Source organism: Dermacentor silvarum, chromosome 11 (assembly GCF_013339745.2).
Source record: "Dermacentor silvarum isolate Dsil-2018 chromosome 11, BIME_Dsil_1.4, whole genome shotgun sequence".
NCBI classification, from domain to species: Eukaryota; Metazoa; Arthropoda; class Arachnida; order Ixodida; family Ixodidae; genus Dermacentor; species Dermacentor silvarum.
Window position 1 is genome coordinate 102,637,904 of NC_051164.1, and position 20,570 is coordinate 102,658,473.

Below are 20,570 nucleotides of genomic sequence, written 5' to 3' on the forward strand. Positions count from 1 at the left end.
TCTTACCGCATTTCTATTTGCTGCTACGTTTTAACTTTCTTGTGGTGGCTATGTGTCTGTATTGTGTTGATCGGTATTTTCTACATATTCTTGCGGGATCTTGCTGCAATACCGCGTAGAGCTACTAAATTCCACAGCCATTCGCGTCACCAGGCAATACTTGCGACAATATACGAGGTAAACATAAACTCTCACTTACGCTCCGTACTACTGGTGCAGTCGAATTCTATAGCTGAATGGTTCCTGACACTCCGACGCCAAGGCGAGGCAGCACGGGGGCACCCGGGCAAACACTTCAAGCGTCATATCGGCGTCCGGGATCACCTGCCGAGAGCCCGACATCCGTCAGAAAAACAGCCAGCACCAAACGACGCGCGTACACAAGTTCAGCCACTACTCAGCTCACGCTCGTACTGCACTCACGGAACACCGCGGCAGTGAAACTGCGCGCCAGCAACGGCGTCGAAGCACGCCGAGCGAAAAAAAAAAAAAAAAAAAAAAAAACAGTTTTCAGTAGCACATGCCACGATTTCGCGTCATTGATTTCACCGCAGATCTTCACGCACATGTGCCTATTTTCTGATCTGACTGAGCACTGGCGGGCTAAACCGTAAGAGCGCATGCGCGTTGCCAGCTTGGCTGGACGCAACGGGCTAAAGCAAACGTCTATATACGCGCACATCTGTTATCGCTGCCGTGCCGTTTTCGTGCTCTTCGTACCGGACAGCGTCAGCGCACTTTAAAGCGATAACCGTGCGTTGACCGTGCGCGAAAATTGTCTACTAATCACAGCGCGGCGCGTTTCTGCCAATCACAAAGCGGTGCACGCCACGTACGCTGCTCGGTTTTTTGCAGCAGCACCAGATGGCGCTCGCCTCCGCGGCAGCGTAAAGTCCCTATATAAGAAAAGTACCGCCATCTACTCTTTCCTCCGCCGCCTCCTCTCCTAAAGCGCTTGCTTTTTCTTTACTTTTTGCTTGCGAAAGCCAAGTCGACGGTGGCGCACCTAGAAAGTCCACGTTGAAGCTTTCAGGCAGGGCGCGCGCCGCCGCCTCCGCCGGCGACTGCGGCGGCGCAGGGGACTTTCAACATGGCTCTGAGGCAGAAAAAAATAAAATATAAAGAAGTGAAAAGCGCTCGCTATCATCGTCCAATCGGAGATACAGGAGAGAGAGAAGCGGCGTTTATCAAAGGATGGCGGTACTTTCCTTATATAGGGACCTTACGGCAGCGGCAGCACCTGTCGTGTTCGGGAAAAAAAAAGAACCAGAAAGCTCGCCTTCGTGCACAGTGTTTTTCGCAAAGGAGCACTGGTACGGGTACCCTAAATGCCAACGTTGCCATAACAACTGCGCTCCTGAAGCTTTCGCTGCTGCTCTCGGTCTCTGAAAAGTGAGATAAGATTTTTCCACGGGTGTCTCTCTCGCAGCACCTTTTGTTCACGAGAAAAGCTGACTTTGGAGTGTGGTGTGTAAGCTTGAAAGTTGTGCTTGGGTCTGTGAGCGTGAGTGTCAGCCAGCAACAGATACATTCGAGCAATCATGTGACGTGGTGCAAAGTTCATGTGACGTGGTGCACTGATGCCATCGTGGCAAACATGTTTCGATATTAGCAGAATGAGTATCTGCCTCCGTGACGTTACGGGCAAACCATCTAGAAGTAAAAGCACCAGAACCCACCTTTGGCTCGAGGTCTTGCTCCCATTCTTTTTTATACGTTCTCGCATACTTTAACCACTTTCCCATGTTTGGATTCTCGTCCCTAAGGAGGATCCGATCTCACGTCCAACCCATCGAAATGAATCTCGAATGTAAGCACGAAGAAAAATTCATCTAGCAGGAGAAGGAAAATGGCAATTAAGCTTCGCGCGAGAAACGTGGAGTAGGTCGAAAGCTGTGCCCGGCGCGATACTTCACCCAGAAGACATGGCCATGAACACACTGGAGCGTGTCATCCACCCATGCTTCCCTTCTTTCATGTCGGCGCCACGATCGCCCGACGGCCCTGACCCTATGTGATTGCTCTCCCTTCCTGAGCCTATAGCCATGTTAGTACAGTATACTGTGAAAAACCCACTACTCCCACGTCCATCGCGACGCCCAGGGATCGGGTGCATAACGGTCAAGCGGGGTGTAAGTTTACGTGCATCAAAGATCAAACGCACCGGCTCAGACAACGGCTCAGAGAGGGACGGGAAGGTAAAGGGGGGGGGTCATTTCGCGCACGCACACAAGCACAGCCACGGCCGGCTCAGCCAGCTAAAACATAGCCTTCGAGATTTGCTTCTACCCAATCAGAGTCACATCTGGAGCGTGGATTAGGGCGCCACTTATAGCCCAAACAAAGCCAAGTCGCAGATTTTCAGTAGCCCAAATACAGCCACATAGCCAACTCATCCAAGTCGACGCCAAATTTTTTTTCCTGTAGCCCAATTTTGCTATATATAGCCAAACCTGGCAACACTGCCTGAACAGTTTGACACCATTACTTGAAGTTACGTAAGCTTGCAGTGATTGGCGTCGTAACTTGAGCTTGGGTAGCACACGTGACCGCTTCAAGGCGTCGCCTTCTGGAACGAAATGTGACTGGAAAAAGCGCATTCTTGAATGGCAAAAGTGGAGGTCCTTCAATTGTCTCTGCATCTGCACCTAGTATACATGTTGTAAAAGGCAAACAGATAAAAGCTGTTACGCGTTCATACATTCTTATCACTTACATCCTGCTAGCAACTCCACATTGAATTCATTCAAATGGGTGATTACAATTACAATAACATATTCAAAGGTGCTAGCTACTAGCTATAGGCATATTCTGCTTAACGCCGCGCTGTCTAACGCAAGAGAAAGCCTTGCACACGTGAACGGGGTGCAAACTATGGTCTCACGCTTGCTCAACTCTTGTTTTCCTGTGAGCTGAAAACACGTGCCTATTAGAGAATTTGATTAAGGACGTTTCAAACGTGGCAACATCGGAGAAAGGGACTCGGAGTCTGTTGCCGTATACAGCATTACCATTTCTTACCGTACAGCACGTAAACAAGGACACCGGTTTTTCAAACAGGTATCAAATCTTGAAATCTTTAGCATAGACACGTACGTGGATACTAGTGCGCCCTTGCTGAGCACGTTTTGGCGTTACAGGTGCAGTGGCCGAAGCACGACAACCCTGCATATGCCGGCGTACGACGAAAAAAAAAAAAAAAAAAAAGCTAAGGCGTCGCGTGTCGCTGGGCATTTGGTAACTTCGGTAAATCGCGTGTGTACATGCCCTGTCTAGTTGAAACTAAATTTTCCTAATTGCAAGAAAACTGCTTTCTTAAGCAGTTTTTTTTTTCGTTAAGCTTGTTCTTTCTTGTTGTTGAAAATATATATAGTCAGGATGGGAATGACAGCGGGCAAAAGGCTCGGACATAGAAAGGACATTTAAATAGGACACTTGCATAATGAGCCAACTAGCCCAAACCGTCGTTTTATTGCAAGATATGCGTGTATAGTTATTTGCATGGCTAAACACTCTGTTTTCTTTGCGGGGTTCATGGAGTGATCATGTGAAGGTGTAAACAGTGAACAGAAACTTAAAAGAGCCCTGAACCACCCCTCGGGATTGGTGAAAAAACGCAGCCCGCCGATAGCATACGCCGCTCAGTGAACATCTCAGTCCAATTTCACAGTTGTGTGGGTAGCGTGGAGCTCACACGCGGACATCCAAGTCACATATTTCTCAAACTCTTTTTTTCAAACGAGGCCTTCTCGTCAGTTGCGAAAATGCGAAAACACCCGTGTGCTTAGATTTAGGCGCCCGTTAAAGAACACCCAGGTGGTCCAAATTATTCCGGAGACCTCCACTACGGCGTGCCTCATAATCAGATCGTGGTTTTGGCACGTAAAACCCCATAACGTAATTAATTTTAATTAGGTACCTTTATTGTAAAGTGTTTCTGAAATAGTCTAGTTTACCTTCAAATGAATTTCTCGACTTCGATGAAAAGTGTTTCAGGGCCCCATTAATTTGGAGGGTGAGGTCCGGAATTTGGCATTACTGGATGACTTTTGGCAGACAAATAGTGAACATACCCAAGCACAGTCCATTCGCTACACCCAGGCTCGCCTGTGTAGAAATACCATTCCAATACAGGTTAAAAAAACCGTTTCATTATAAACGGCAGTAAATACGCACGATAGTAATGTATTCAATGCATAAGTTAAACTGTGAGACGGGCACCATTTGAGATGAAAATAATCAGGGTAGCACGAAAGCACGCAAAAATTCAATTTATTCAGCGCCTCGAGAAGTTGCCCAGCCCACGCAGCCACACGACGATAACCAATACGTCTGTGTTACTGTGAAAAAGAAGAGGCTGTCTTTTACACTTATTGGCGTCTAACTTTCCCCAAGTCAGTTCGATCGCAAAAAAAAATATACTGAAAGATATTGTGGCTGCAACTCCCGGTCCTTGGATAATATCAGGGGACTTCAACGCTCACCACCAGATATGGGAAGCTCAGGGATAAATCCAAGGGGCAGGTCACTCATACCCTATGCATCAGGCCACAACCTTGCGTCTTCTAAATGACGGAAGCCCGACATTGTCCTCACTTCGAGAGTGCAGTGGTTCACTGATATCGAAACCCATGGAAGTGATCATATTCCTACCTATGTAAGAATTGATGGACTAGAAGCCACATTACCGATTGTATCTTGCCAAATCGACTGGTCAGTCTTTGAAGATCTTGTAGAAGACACATGTAAGAAACCAATCGCATGCAGGCTCGAAGACATAATTGCAGACGCAATGCAAGATTGTACGCGTTGCTTCACACATTCTTTGAAGCGTACAGAGCGTGACATTGAACTGAAAAGGCTTCGTGCGCTACGTGGCAGAGCTGAAAGGAAGTACAGGCGCACGAAGTCAACTCTTGACCTCAGAGTAGGTCGGCGAATGCAAAAGAAGATACAGCACCGAATGAATAAGCTAGAGGATCAAAGATGGAAATGCTTTTGTTAATCATTGGACCCCCGCAAGCCGCTGTCCCGTGTGTGACCCTTTTAACGCCCTTGCTGTCTACCAAAACCGCTGTGAGATAGATGTTGCAGTAGAATTTTGCGCGAAAGTCGCCGGCGGGACAGTTCTACTCCCTGACATGGTTTTAGGCGACATTCCTGGTCCACGACATACAAGTATGGACGCTCCATTCTCTATGAAAGAGGTCGAAGCTGCGCTGGCGCTGTAGGTGTTCGCCTTCTCCAGGGTCCGACGGAATAGCACATACTGCTTTGCGCCACCTAGGTCGAGAAGCGCGACGAGAACTTATCAATCGTTTTAATAGGCCCTGACAATATGGCATCGTACCACAGGAATGGAAACGCAACCGCCTGGTACCACTGCTAAAAGCAGGAAAATCGCCGCTATAACTGGCATCATATCGAGTTATAGTACTCGCCAGCTGCGTCGGAAAGCTCATGGAGCGTATGGTCCTAATGCATATCGAATAGTACCTTGAACACCACAATTTTTACCCTGACTCTATGGCGGGATTTCGACGAGGCCGTTCATCTATTTACAATGTCATCAATCTAGTATCATCTGTTGAGCAGCAAAAATCTTGGAAGCGATTATCAGTAGCACTCTTTCTTGGCGTGAAAGGCACTTACGACAACGTTTCCCATCTAGCCATCCTAGACGCACTTTTGAAATTGGAACTAGGAGGGCGAGTATTTCGATGGATCCGAAACTACTTGACACGAAGGTCCTTGTTTGTACGCACGGAAGATGGTCCGACTACCGACCACTACACATGCCGTGGCGTTCCTCAAGGCGTACGTGTTCTAAGCCCTATTCTTTTCAACGTCACGCTTCTTCGGCTGACCGATTCCCTACCGGAAACAGTGAGTGTCTCAATCTACGCCGACGACATCTGCATCTGGGCATCAGCGGTGACTCGCCTGCAGGTTTGTGCAAGGCTACAGAAAGCAGCAGCACAGGCATCTGGCTATCTTTGCACACAAGGCCTAACCATTCCGACAGAAAAATGTGCGTTAGTCCCTTTTACGCGAAAAGCGATGTCTGGTTATCCAGTGTGCATCAATGGCCAGCCTACCTTCTACAAGAGAAATCATCGGTTCTTGGGTGTCATTGTTGACCGGGATCTCTCCTGGAACCCTCAGGTTACCCACTTGAAGAAAAAAGCTCACGTCTATTGCCCACCTCTTTAAGTTCATCGCCGGTAAAACATAGGGCATCATCAGTGGGCTCCATGCTATAGTTGTACCGAGAACTTTTTATCGGATTCCTACGCTATAGCTCTCCCGTGCTTTCTAAAACATGCAAGTCAAATCATTCGAGCCCTTCAGAGCGTACAAGCACAGGCATTACGTGTTTGCCTCGGCCTCCCACGGAGCGCCTCAACATAGGGAAAAGTTATCATGGCTCAAGGCAATCCAAATCCGATCACGACTTACATGACCACCGACACGCTTAGGGCCCATATTCGCCACGTTTCACGTATGCAATCAAGCTCTCTAGCCCACCTGCCAGAACTACGACCACAGGCGTCATTCTCCAACGTTCACCGTCAGCGTTGTGGTGTTTAAAACGACTTAAAGGGCGCGCTCGACGGAGATCGAGAACAGTTTCTGCAGCATTCCTCGAGGACAGAGAGAGCGCATTATCGTTGCCCCCATTCCTCGGAATGTCCACCCCGAGTACAACGTGGGCAGACGACGGGCTACGGCTAAAGCCCTTCTGGTAAAGGCCGGCGCACGTGCCCGGAGTTGCTGTTTCGTCGATGCAGCCTGGTATCCCGACGGAAAGGCGTTCGCTACAGTAAGCGTCGATCAAGAAGGGAAACTCACAAACTCCTCAACGGTCCGGACGACGGCTGCCGAGGTTGCCGAACAGGCCGCAATAGCGTTGGCCCTGCTGGACGACGGGAGAACGACGATATATAGCGACTCGAGATCGGCGGTCCGAGCATTCGCCAAGGGTACCGTCTCGAAACCGGCCTTGCGGATCCTACGGGACAAGGAAATCAAGCAACCCACGATCGCCTGGTTCCCCGCTCACATGGGACAGATCGAGGGCGCCCCGTCCAACCTCATCGAGTCGGCCCACAGAGCTGCGCGAGGAGTCGTCGACCGTGTAGCTACCGGATGGCGCGGCGTCCGAGGTTTCGGACAACAGGGATCCCCCTGCCTCGTACAACGAACTCACTATAAGTACTTTTATCTGGGGAGGCGTAAGTATCCGCCGCCGCACAGTAAATTGAACAGGTCTCAGGCATTGATACTCAGACTCTTGCAGGTCGGGGCATACCCTAGCCCCGCACTCTTACAGGATCTATCCCGAAATTCAAACGTCTAACACTTGCGCGCTTTGCTCAGACTTTGCCAACTAAGAAGACATGCTCTAGCGGTGCCCCGCGTTACGCGGTGACGAAGACATTACGTCGTCCAAGTGGGAGGCTGCTCTACGCAGTCCGGATTTTGAAGCACAACAATGGGCAGTCCAACGGGCCCGCGACGTGGCGGAGAGGCTAGGCCTTTCTGTACCGACGTGGGAGCAGCCCGCTACGTGCTAGCGCACGTTCCGAAGGACCTCGATAAAGTTTTTCCATTCCATTCCACCGTCGCAACTGTTCAGCTCCTCAATACACCATTAACAACTGTCCTACAAATCTCGGTGACACGTTCAAATACCTCGGCGTTCACATCTCCCACGACTTAACTCGGACCAAACATGTTAATTAAGTTACTAATTCTGCAAACCGTGTCTTGGGTTACATCCATCACAATCTCCCCCTTGCTATATATTGTATACAACACACTCGTCTGTCCAAAACTTGAGAGTGCAAGTGCAATATGACCCTTTCCAATTAAAGCTAATAAAAAACTCGAAGCCGTCCAGAACCAAGCTAACTAGATTCATCTCGAGTGATTATTCTTACAACTCTAGCATCACGGCGCTGAAATCACAACTTGATCTACCCACCCTGGCTCATCGCCGCAGTATTTCTCGAGTAAATCTTTATCACCAGTTCTTTCACTGTTGGCCGCCTAAAAACGACCTCATCGTTACCGTCCATCGCATGTCACGCAACGCCCATCCAAGCGCGATCGTCCCTCCAAGTGTCCACACCACAACGTTTCATCAATCATCCTTTATTCCTGCTGGAATCGCCTTCCCGGCCATATCGTTACGATCACCGATCCCCTGCAGAATTGCAAATCCGCCGTCGAAGCAATCACACGCATCGACGCTAACCCATAGGATTATCGCGTACATTGCTGCGCATCATTATAATTTTATTTATCATGCCTTGCATTCACTTGACCGGCATTCACCAATTTTTATTACTGTAATTATGTTGTATGCCCTGCACCTCATGTAACGTCCCTCACGGGACCCTTGAGCTATAATAAATAATTAATTAATTAATTAATGTCATGAAATGATCACGTGGACTACATCTTGCCGAAACTGGCACACGCCGTCGGTCAGTTGAATTGTTGGCGAACATTGCTTCCTCGTAAAATTAAACAGATGCTTTGCAACTGTTTGTTCTGTTCACATATGAATTACTGTCACTTTGTGTAGAGTACGAACTCCATGAGTAACCTCGACAAAATTTATAAACTGCAAGATAAAGCTATAAGGAGTACCTTTCAGCTCAAGAAATACCGAAGCACGAGACTGAGGCATTTCAACATGCCAATATAATAATAAAAAAATCGCAATCTACGATTTCAATTTGATTTCACGGTAAAAAAAAAATGACTAAACATTATTAAATTATCAACAATGGCATCCTTAATTCCTATTAGCACGGCCTATAAAACAAGAATACTTTATACGTGGCTTGTTTAAACAGCGCGCACGAACTACGGCGATTAACTCCTATCTTATCAATTCGCAAAATTTTTAAATCGCTCGCAGAAAGGAAGTATTAATTTCGGAACACACCTGCCACTGAAAGTTTCGATTATTACGTGCATTTGTACGATTTACGTGCAGCCTATACGTATATAGTAAGTCACCAGCGATGCCTTACACCGGACACAGACTTCCTTTCTAGTTTTCGCATATAGTTCGATATTGCTGCACATGATGAATGTATATATGTTTGTCTGTTTATTTTGTACAACACTAGATATGTCTAAGGTGCAGATTGCATTTTTCTTTTCGTTTTGACAAAGAGGTCTTGTCGTTATGATAATTATTTGTCCTGTTGTCTTTGTACATGCATAGGGGTCAAGGGCCCGTCAAGCTCGTAATTTTCACCCTAGACCCCGTCGTCCACGTGATGAGAAATAAGATAAATAAACCAAATCTAATACAAACAAACTTAAATTCAAGCAACAATGAACTGCAGGAGGCTTTTCATACTTAATTTCGAAGGAGAAAGATGCATATTAATTTCGAACTACAGGAGGCTGTACGTTTTTTCAACCAAGCTGCAATTCTTAAATGCTTGCTAAAGGTAGCGTGCCACAAATTAACGTTTAAAAATAACATTTACCTGTAATACACGCAATAAAATCCATAAAGTTCGGACATCAGAAAAAGCTGAAGCAACGTCGAAAGCAAAAAAAAAAAAAAAAAAAAAAAAGCGCAGACAAGTGAAATCACAACTATACGTGTCCTGATATCGCAACTTCGAATGAGCGCAGGAGAAAGCCATCGTCTCAACTCGTGGAACGTGAAATGAAGTTTATTTATATTTGTTTAAATTCAATAAAAGCAAGACGAAAGATCCCGCACTTATGACCTTGGCAGGACTTCGACGGCAGAACAGCGCACAATGTCCCCGGTACAAGATGAGTGAAGGGGACAAACTCTCTCACCGGAACGGAAACAAGAAAAAAGTAGTTCGGCAGGTCCGGCACCCAGCCAGGACTGGTCCAGTGGATTACGCCATCCGTCCCAAAGCACCTACTAACCCCTGTGGTCAGTGAGACTCGGAAGATGAGCGCGTTGACACTGCCCCGGACAACGTTGGCATTCTTCGGGCAAGCGCGTCGGCGGGTGGTCAGCACGCAAGCCACACGATTGCGCAACTCAATCTTCGCCAAAGTATTTGCAGCTGCTTTACCGGTGGAAGGCTTTCTCGCCTCGCAGAACCTGTCCCTCTAGTGTTGGCACTTGGGTAAGCGGCGTGTTTTATTCCGTTGGACACACTTCAAGTATCACATAGAGCAGAATCCTTTCTTCCGTCAATGTATACAGCAGCGTTCCATCCTCCCCGAAGCTGGTTCTGTTTCGTGTGCACTGAGGACGCTGAATGATTTGATCCACAAGAATATTGACCCACACTCTTTCAATCCATACAAATTATTACCACTGTTTCGTGTTCATGAATGTCACTACTCGTCTCCTTTCTTTATCACTCATGCCGCCATCGCGTGAACGATCATACGTCACTCTTGTAGCTTACATTTCTTGCACATCTTTCATATCGTTCCCTGTCTTCATTTCTTTTTTCTTTCTTTCCTTTTTTTTATTTCGGGTAGGCCACCATTTCACCTCTTTTTGCCACAGTTCCAATATGTTATTATTAAGGCTGTTCCGTATTAGGATCCAAAAGATTCAATCTCGATGCAAGAAAGACAGAAACAAGGCCCGTATTCACAAAGACACCCTTACGCTGGAAATATTTGCAAGAGCAAGTCCATCCAGCCAATCGAGATGGTAGACAACATCTTTCAACGAAATGCTTTGCGAATTCGGCCCCACAATCTTAGGCTTGCCTGATTTTTGTGCAGTTTTATGCAGCAAGCTGGCAAAAGTTTTGCAGTTCGCAAACTCTATGAAACTACGCGCTAATGACAACGAAGTATGGATGACTTGACGTGACAAAAAAAAAAGTTGCAGAAGATCCCTAAGCATATTCTTACGAGATTAGAACGCGAAAGCGTTTCTTTTGGCTAGGTTGTTGCTACGGAGGGCTGCTGGAAGGCGGTGTTGCCGAGTTGTGTTACAAGTTGTATAAAGAATGAGTCAATGCCAGAGGACGACTTGTGTTTATTTACATGATTTGGTAGAATCAAAGAGGTGTGGACACCACTTTACATGTTCTCTTCTATTTTATCGTCGAAGCAGTATGCATCACAGGTCTCGGGTATATCGAAGTAGTACGAGACCGCAACGGAGTTGTGGGTGGTGTCATTTAACAGTCTCCGGTGTAGCCATCCTCTTGTCGTTCCGGTGACAGCGTACTTGCGTCGAGTTACATCAACACTACCGTGGCCTTGTGATCCGAGTAGTAGGTGGAGACATAAAGCACATCTCGCACCATGTATGGGACACGTTGGTGAACGCGAGATCGATGCAAGTACATCTCGATAGCGCAGGTTGAAGGTTCTTTCTGATGAATCCCGCGGCTTCCTTCTGCGACTTGCCGGGTGTCATGTACGCGCACACCACCTCGACACCGGTGTCTTCGAACTCGGCCGTCTTCGAAGCTTGATCTGCACATCGTTCTTGGCGAAAATTGCCACAGCGGCTGCCGCGTTGGCTTCTCGTTGCGTAGCACACACCAACTTGTATCCCCTGATCTCGCGCTTGTCATCGGGCGACATTCACGTTTCTGTGGATCTCTACTTGGCCAAAAAACGCGGCTGCAGGTGGTTGCTACGGCGGAGTGGAGCGCGCCGACTAGCGCCGTTGTGCTGGTGCATGTGATCACGGCGGCGTCAGTTCCGGTGGGAGAGGTCTAGTGCTTTGCGGACACGGCTTTTGCGGTCGCTTTTTGCGGACGCCCGCGCGGTGCGGGCTTCGCCACTGCAGAACGCGTTGCGTTCGCGTATGTTCCTGACACAACCGTGCGGCTTTTCCTTAGGGACAGTATGCCCTCACATGATGTTTAGCAGGAAAGAGACGCCTACTTCAGCAGCTTAAGGGAGCACAGAGCAGAACGCGCGTTTGTAGCTTGCGCCACTAGTGCAAGCTGCCCCGATTTTTATTGCGATAGCAATTATATGGACACTCAAAAATGTCACAGTTTCGCCCTAAGGGCGAAGCAATGAATGCGATAGCAACACAGCAATGTCATACGAAGTAAGGTGAGCGGCTTTGGTAGCAACAACACGCAGAACTGTTGTCGACGCCATCGGCGTTTTGCCCGCGTTAGCTCAAAATGCGTGCGGCGTTGGTGACTGTTGCTGGAGCCTCCGATATAAATAGGCACTTGGTGCCGCAGCTAAACGTCGGCTCCCTTCCCTTCCCCTCCCCCACGGCCTCTCGCGCGTCGGAAGAAGGCGCGTTTGCTCTACGTATATGGTGATTGTAAAGGAGGAAAGAGACGCCTACTTCTGCAGCCCTTAAGGGAGCACGGCGCAGAACGCGCGTTTGTTCTCCGCCGTGCGTTCACTCCCCGTGAAAGCGGGCGCCCCTCGCGCCCTTTCACGCGCACATACAGCGTTCGGCGCGCGGCGACGATTTCATCTCCAAATGACGTCATACGGAACCTCACGGCGACGGCGACGGCGACGCCGACGGCAGAAATCTGCTTTTGAGTGTCCATATAATTGCTATCGCAATAAAAGCAGATTTCTGCCGTCGGCGTCGCCGTCGCCGTGAGGTTCCGTATGACGTCAATGGAGATGAAATCGTCGCCGCGCGCCGAACGCTGTATGTGCGCGTGAAAGGGCGCGAGGGGCGCCCGCTTTCACGGGGAGTGAACGCACGGCGGAGAACAAACGCGCGTTCTGCGCCGTGCTCCCTTAAGGGCTGCAGAAGTAGGCGTCTCTTTCCTCCTTTACAATCACCATATACGTAGAGCAAACGCGCCTTCTTCCGACGCGCGAGAGGCCGTGGGGAAGGGGAGGAGGGGGAGGGAAGGGAGGCGACGTTTAGCTACGGCACCAAGTGCCTATTTATATCAGAGGCTCCGGCAACAGTCACCAACGCCGCACGCATTTTGAGCGAACGCGGGAAAAACGCCGACGGCGTCGACAACAGTTCTGCGTGTTGCCGGTGCTGCTGCGTGTCCAAGTTTATACAGCTTATAAAGCTAATATCATTACTCCGTATACCTCTCTAGGAATTTGCTATCGCAATTGATGCTTCGCCTTTCAGGTGAAACTGCGACAACATTTTAGCCAGCTTTCACTGATGCCGAATTTGTCCTGTCATCAGACATCCACATGCTCGCTTCTTGTGGTCTGTCGCGCTGCTTGGCCGAGCTAAAACCGTCGGTACGTTATTTATAATTCATCAGGAGGACAACTAGCCTGAAAGTATGCCCGTTAGTTGAAACAAATTCTGCGCAGCTTCCACGAACCTTAACTGTCAAAAAGCGAATGGCACAGAACGTGGGATGTACGACAGCCCTCCCAGTATAGCTAAAACCCTGCATTACGCGCGTAAACGCGCCTGACCTGTTGGTAGTATAATACCGTAATACGGCGTTCCAGTCGCGTACAGCGATTGTGGCCACCTTAGCTCACGGCGTCTTTTACAACACATGGGGCTACCCAGGTCGCGTTCGCGAACTTTTATAAGCCGCGTTGCAAACTGCCGACCCTTGAAACACCAAGTCTCGCCCGCAATCGAGACTCATTTATCCACGTATTCGGGACCCACCATCAGCCCAAGACTTTCCTTCCACACAGCTTTCCGGGGTTTCTAGCCCGTAGTTTTTCTACGAAAACTAAAACAAGAAGCAAGAAAAAAAGAAACGTTGGCACCATCTTTCAACGCTTTCGATGCGCCCCATGTCTACTGACGTATACGCGGAATCAGCTTACGGGGTCGATAACACGCTGGCACAAAACATCCGCGCGTCACACCGGCCCATGTTGAGTTTTGTTTCGCTGCTTCGTTGTAAGTATACAACGCTGTGGGAACAAATAAAACCGGTTCCCGGACGCGAACAGGGTACTATCATTTACGAATATGGGTTCAAAGGCGAGCAGCGAGTCGCTTTCATTGACGTCAGCCAGCGCGTATTTTTACAAGCAGGGTCGCCACTCGGTGACCTCGAGCATCTCAGTGGACTTGAGCCTTCGCCGGCTTCGTTGCGTATAAAGCAGGTCAATACACCCCGGTCTAATCATGCCTGTCATCGATGTGCGCTTATATCGAGCCGGCCCCGGCGTATGGCTGAGCTAAAAATTGCCTTCCGTTTTTATGAACCGCTCACGAAAACGTGTTTCGTGGCTGCGTTTGGCGCTAGGTATATATAAACACCGAAAGGGGCTTGAAACGTGGAAAAGTATGGCGGCGCGCAGATTTGACAGGTTTTTGAAAAGCGTGGGACGTCGGATGTGAACTACAGATACTTTTTCATCATGAAAAATTTCAGCGCTAACTAAAACATCAAAGTGAAATTAAACGCAAGATCGCTGCACTTTGCAGCTATGTTTTTCCTATGAATAAACCGAGGTCCTGAGCCTTACGGAAATATCGCGATCGGCGAGAACGTGAAATTAGATTTGGAAGGCGTATCAAATTTAAGGCAGAGCTTCTGCCTGCAAGTATGTAATCCCCTTTGACAAGGAGATTACATATTTATCATAGCAGGATTCGGTCTTCGCACCTCCGGCCACCCACCATTATTATTATTATCTTTTTTTACCACAGTCACATTACCTTTTGTTCTCTTTTCGGTGCTTAGCCGTTCACAAGAAGTTACCTGTTATTATTGTTACTTTTCTTTGCACTTTGTTTATCGAATGATCATTTCATTCGCTTGATAGGTTGCCAGCCAAACCTCTTTATTCTTTACGGTTATTTAATTTTTTTTTTCCTTATGTGACGCGCATATTTGATGTTAGCTATCCCTAATACATCCCTGCCTTTTCGTGTACGTATTTACTATGAATAAACCACCGGTTTAAATTCAGCGCCTGTGTTGCTTCGTCTTTCTTTTGGGCATGTGCTCGCTTTTCTTAATGTTGCTCAATCAATTAGCCCAACTTCGCATGTATAATGGGCTTCGCAGTGTATTTTGCAGAAGTGTTATTAATAGACTGTGTTTTCTGGTTAGCTTGCTCACTATAAAGCGCACATTTCAACAACAATGAGAGGAGAACAAACAGTGAATGCCTTTCAATTATTTCTTGTCGCTTTACAGGCTTGTGTTGCATTTTGCCCCATGCGGCTGCGCAGTGTGCAGAAACTGTGAACCTCTACGTTCTGAAAAAACGCGGTAGGTGCATTGTTGACCACAATACAACTCTCTCTCTCTCTCTCTATATATATATATATATATATATATATATATATATATATATATATATATATATATATATATTGTGACGGACCATGTGGAGCATGGTGTGTCCATGAACAAAGACGACGATTTTGCAAAGACAGCGCGCGGCACGTTCGGGCAGCTATCTTGTGTATCCATGGCGTTGCCGCAATTTGTCATCATCAGCCTATATTTATGTCCACTGCAGGACGGAGGCCTCTCCCTGTGATCTCCTGTCTTGCGCTAGCTGATTCCAACTTGCGCCTGAAAATTTCCTAACTTCATCACCCCACCTAGTTTTCTGTCGTCCTCGACTGCACTTTCTTCTCTTGCTATCCATTCTGTAACTCTAATGGTCGACCGTTTATCCATCCTACACATTACATGGCCTTCCCAGCTCCATTTTTTCCTCTTAATGTCAACTAGAATATCGGCTATCCCCGTTTGCTCTCTGATCCACACCGCTCTCTTCCTGTCTCTTAACGTTAGGGCCAACATTTTTCGTTCCGTCGATCTTTTGTTGAATTTTTTGACAACAATGCACCTACCGCGTTTTTTCAGAACGCAGAGGTTCACAGTTTCTGCACACTGCGCAGCCGCATGAGGCGAAATGCAACACAAGCCTGTAAAGCGACAAGAAGAAATAATTCAAAGGCATTCACTGTTTGTTCTCCTCTCATCGTTCTTGAAATGTGCGCTTTATAGTGAGCAAGCTAACCAGAAAACACAGTCTACTAATAACATACTAATAACATTTTTCGTTCCATCGATCTTTGTGCGGTCCTTAACTTGTTCTCGAGCTTCTTTGTTAACCTCCCACATCATTGCATTCAACCGATGCTAACTTATGGGGCAGAAGCATGGAGGTTAACAAAGAAGCTGCAATTTGTAAATACACGTAAATACACCGTCGCTTGACTATTTCTGCTCCGTGGCATTCTTGTGGAGGTGCGGGGTACTCCCAAGAGACCACGGAGCTCCGCAGCGGTTGTCGCCTCAGCATTAACATCATGACGGAGGACGCGGGACCTGCGCCAGCGGCGACAACCCCAACCATTGTCCTGCCGTATCCGAAATATCCAGGAACGTTCTGCGGAACCGATAACGTCGACGTGGAAGATTGGATCACCATGTATGCGCGTGTGAGTACCCACAACAGGTGGGAGGTAACCGTAATGCTGGCGAACTTGATGTTCTACTTGCAAGGCGCCGGGAGGGTGTGGTTTGACAACCACGAAGATGATCTTACGGTCTGGGGAAACGTGTAAGCAGAAGTTGAAGGACTTGTTTGGCCGTCCACTCGGGCGGAATAACGCCGCTAAGAAAGACCTAGCGCTTCGTGCGCAAACGTCGACGGAATTATACGTCGCTTACATCCAGGACGTCGCTTACATCCAGGCTGACAGTGGCATGTACGAGTCGGACAAGGTCGGGCGTGTTTTGAAGGGCATCGCTGACGATGCTTTCAATCTGCTAATGTGTAGGAATTGTGCGACTGTCGGCGATATTATCAAGGAGTGCCAACGCTTTGAGCAGGCAAAGAGTCGCCGCATTGCAACGTTGTCAACGTCGTTCGCCTGCTTGCCGAACACAGCTGCGACTTCCTCATGCGAAGACAGCAGAATGCAGCGTCTTCCCGGCTTCGGAAGACGTGAGACGAATTGTGCGGAGCGAAATTGAAGCAACGTCACCTGCCACCCCTTTTCCACGCGTCAGTGATCCCAACATCCGCCTGCCACCGCAGAGAGAGAGAGAGAGAGAAAGAAAATCTTTAACCTCTCCTAGCCTGTATCTATTTCGCGACATACCGAGTCTCAGCTCATAAATTAAAACACGGCTCCGAGAGAAATCCTGGTTTTGACGTCATGTGTGGTCGTCTAAAAAAAAAAAAAAAACACGTTATCGTGTCGGCGTCCCTGACACATAAAACAACGCTCGGCGCATGGTGTTTCCAACGAAGGCTGAACCCTGCGAGAAATGCATGCAACTGCATCGATTCAGGTTCACATATTGAAGCCGACGTGTCTGCGCACCGACAGTTTTACTGACTGCTATAAGCTGCGAGACGGCCGGTTCACCTGCAAAGTCAGTGTTCGTTCGATGCAAAACTACGCGAATAGAAACGCATTGTTTTATGTTAGTTGCCCATTTCAGTTTCTGTTTCTCTTTTCTTTTTTTTTTAAACAAGTCTAAGCAAATGGTGTGAGACTAATTTTGGATGTTGTAATCTCGCATACAAGTACTTCTAACTGCAATTCAAATGCTTCTATTCAGGCCAAGAAAAAAAGGTAGATGTTAGCCTAGCGAGATCACTGTCATGCTAATCCACATGATTAGGGTGAAAAATGAAATAAAATAAAACAAAATAAAAGAAAAGAACGTCAATGTACACGATTAGACTTTACGATAACTTGTAATATCGCCACATTGCCACATTTTCAACGCTCTGGAAGCCAACAAGTGCTTATACTGCGGCACTTACGAATAAGTCGAATTCCCGCTATCATCCATTCATGCGGAAACGTTTCACCAAACGGCTTGGCATTCTCAAACACCGCCAGAGTTACAAAACTAAATAACAAGGATTCCTTCACTTAACTCGAAGAAAATTAAACTTGCGGTAGAGCTGCTCCGGGAAAGCGATGAGAGTTAATTATGCAGTCCATTAGCACAGGTCATAAACGGAGACAGCCTTGCTAGGTAACAGAATCGGTTAATGTGCAGGTGGTGCAATTGAATGACGATTTTAATACGTTTAGGATGTTCGCTGTCCTTCTCTCAAATTTGCTCATAGCTCATCGATGATAATCATGTCCCATATTTGATGAGCCGTTTACACAACCTGTTCAGAGAGAACAAACTAGCACGACGCAAGGAATAGCTGCCACAGCCTTTAGTAGCAGTCGTTACTAAGGCTTGACAACAGTTATATGCTCTTGAACAGATACACTTGCTCTGGGGTTTGTCAGCTACCTGCTACTTTTGTAACATGCCACTCTTTTAAAGGAGCACCCTTATCTTGCCGCTTATCCACTCCCTCTTCAGTTGATTTCGTTGTAATTTTCTCAATGTCCTCGGCACCCTTTATCTAGCCTATCTTGTTACGTCTTGCCTCCGTGAGCAATCACCATCGCTTTCTAACCCGATATGTCCCTGCGCAGTTAAAGTGCGCCAGTCTTTCATGGTGAGCATTTGCTGCAATGTCCACGACTTCGAACATTCCTCGGATGCATTCATTTCGAATGCATCCGAGGAATGTTTGTTTCGGATGCATTCGTTTCGAATGCATCCGAAACGAATGTTCGAACGAACTACAGATGTCACCATCTGTAGTTCAGCCACTCACACCTTCGATCTGTTCATTAGACTTATACAAAGTAATCACTTGTGGTCCTTGTAGTAATTGCGGTTCGTACCACTGTATTCTAAACCTGTTGTTTTTAAACTCTGCCGGCCCTTCCTTGTCTCTTCCGAACCTTCGATTCTATTTTGATTCCATTCATGACCTCTCTCTAAGCTACCTTCGTCAACCGTCGTTCACTGAACGTGGATGAACTAATTTGCCCTTTTGATCGTCGTGTCGTCCAGCCCTGTGTTGAAGCTCACAAACGGTGTTGATTAGCGTGATTCTCAAACCTCATTACGCCAGTTGTTTCCCAGAGTTCTCCAACTTTGTGTCAGCACTTTCTCTCAATATCGTAAAGGAACAAAATGATCGTTTGTGGCATTGCACCCCCTTTATGGACTCTTGTGTATTTTTCATTGGAATGGCCAACAGCGCCCCCCCCCCCTCCTCTGCACCATATGCAGCTGTGACGACAAGACCTTCACACACCTTCTCAGTATCTGTCCACGCCACAAGTGATGAGCAACGCGTTTGACAGCTAGCTTAGACAGCTTAGAACAAAAGGTGCTAGATCGCAACTCTCAAGAGAACTCCGCGCAGAAGGCTTCATCAGCGCTGCCCTTCTTGTGGTCCACGCGCCTGCATAATAGACTTTCAGAACGCTGCATGCTAGCCTTGAATCGTGAGCGTGCTTAACGCTCTTCGTGAATCTCACATTTCTCATTTATTTTGCCCCATGAAGAGAGAGAGAAAGTATGTAAAGAAATGCAGGGCGGTTAACCAAATGGTAGCTCCGGTTGGCTACCCTGCATGGGGGGGGGGGGGGGAGGAGTAAGGGGACAAAAAGAGAAAGAGAGAGAGCGGTAGGCGGAGCGAGAGAGAAAGAGAGACGAGCGCGAACAAACCGCGTACACTATAGAGTGTTAGGGGGCGGCGTTCTGAAAGTCTATCGTGAAGCCCCGTAGATCGCAGGAATCTTAGTAGCGCGAATAAGGCCTTCTGTGCGGATGCTCTTTGGCAAAAGGAAATAAATTAGGAGAGAGCATTACGTCGAGCAGTTAGCCTTGGCAAGAGAACTCTTCGAGAAACCCCTTCGCTTTTTCCCTCGCCGTGTCGGCCCAACACGTGACCTCTGACACTCGGCGTATTCGCCGAGATTGTTTGGTTCGATCCCGGCAGTTTTTAGTCGATGCGCACCTATTCGGCTGTCCTGTCGTAGCTCTGCCTGCAGATCGGGAGCAGTAAAGCCTACCACGTGCTCTGACGTGGCGATCACGTGCTGCACCGATACGTTTGGCCACGTTTGACTTCAGTCGTGTCGCACAATGCTACTCTGCTAGTTATTTAATTCCTTCATGTTGTACCCCTTTCCAGGGTAGCCAACTCACAGTTATGGCTGGCTCTCGGGGTAGCCAGCCAGAACTACATTTGGTTAAACTTCTTGCCTTTTTTATACATTCTTTCTCTCTAAGACTATTCAGTCGCTGTGTTAACACCTATCACTGTGTTAAACAGGAAAGGGCCTTCTGCCGTCCTTCTGCTCCATTCGAAGCGTTTCACTCCACCGAGGCAGGGGCGAACGTAAGTCCTTGCCTCCCTGTACATTTCCTTGATCAGCTGAGAATACTAATACGTGTCGATCTTCCCCTACGGCGCCTAAATAATTACTGCCGTGACACTGAGTGACAACCTTCCTCCTGGTCAATGGCGACATATCAACTGAATTTCTAAATGGCCTTTTGACATTACTCACACAATAAAAAAAGTTTTACTCCTTTCGCCGCGTCTCTTTTCCCACTACAATAATGAGATATATCCAAAAATGACGCCAGGCATGCGCTGAGAGAGGTATTCTCCATTTAAAACACTCCCTGCCACCGACCACAGGCCAGCAGAATAAACTATTGCTTCAATTCAGTGTGTTACCACCACAAAACCTCCACACACGTACATTATTACTCTGCGATACTTTGGCGGTTATTAAAGGCTTGGCAACAATGCATTCTTTATCAGTGGGGAGAACAGGTGCGAGG

At 47.7% G+C, this 20,570-nt stretch overlaps 1 long non-coding RNA gene across 1 annotated transcript in view; it reads right to left on the reverse strand.

Moving 5' to 3' along the window:
• The window catches only part of LOC125941511 (uncharacterized), a 40,707-nt gene extending 40,302 nt beyond the window's left edge, over positions 1-405 (reverse strand). Inside the window, exon 1 of the long non-coding RNA XR_007464392.1 lies at positions 200-405. This is a non-coding gene — a long non-coding RNA (uncharacterized LOC125941511). The remainder of the gene's footprint in view (positions 1-199) is intronic.
• Positions 406-20,570: the final 20,165 nt, after the last annotated feature.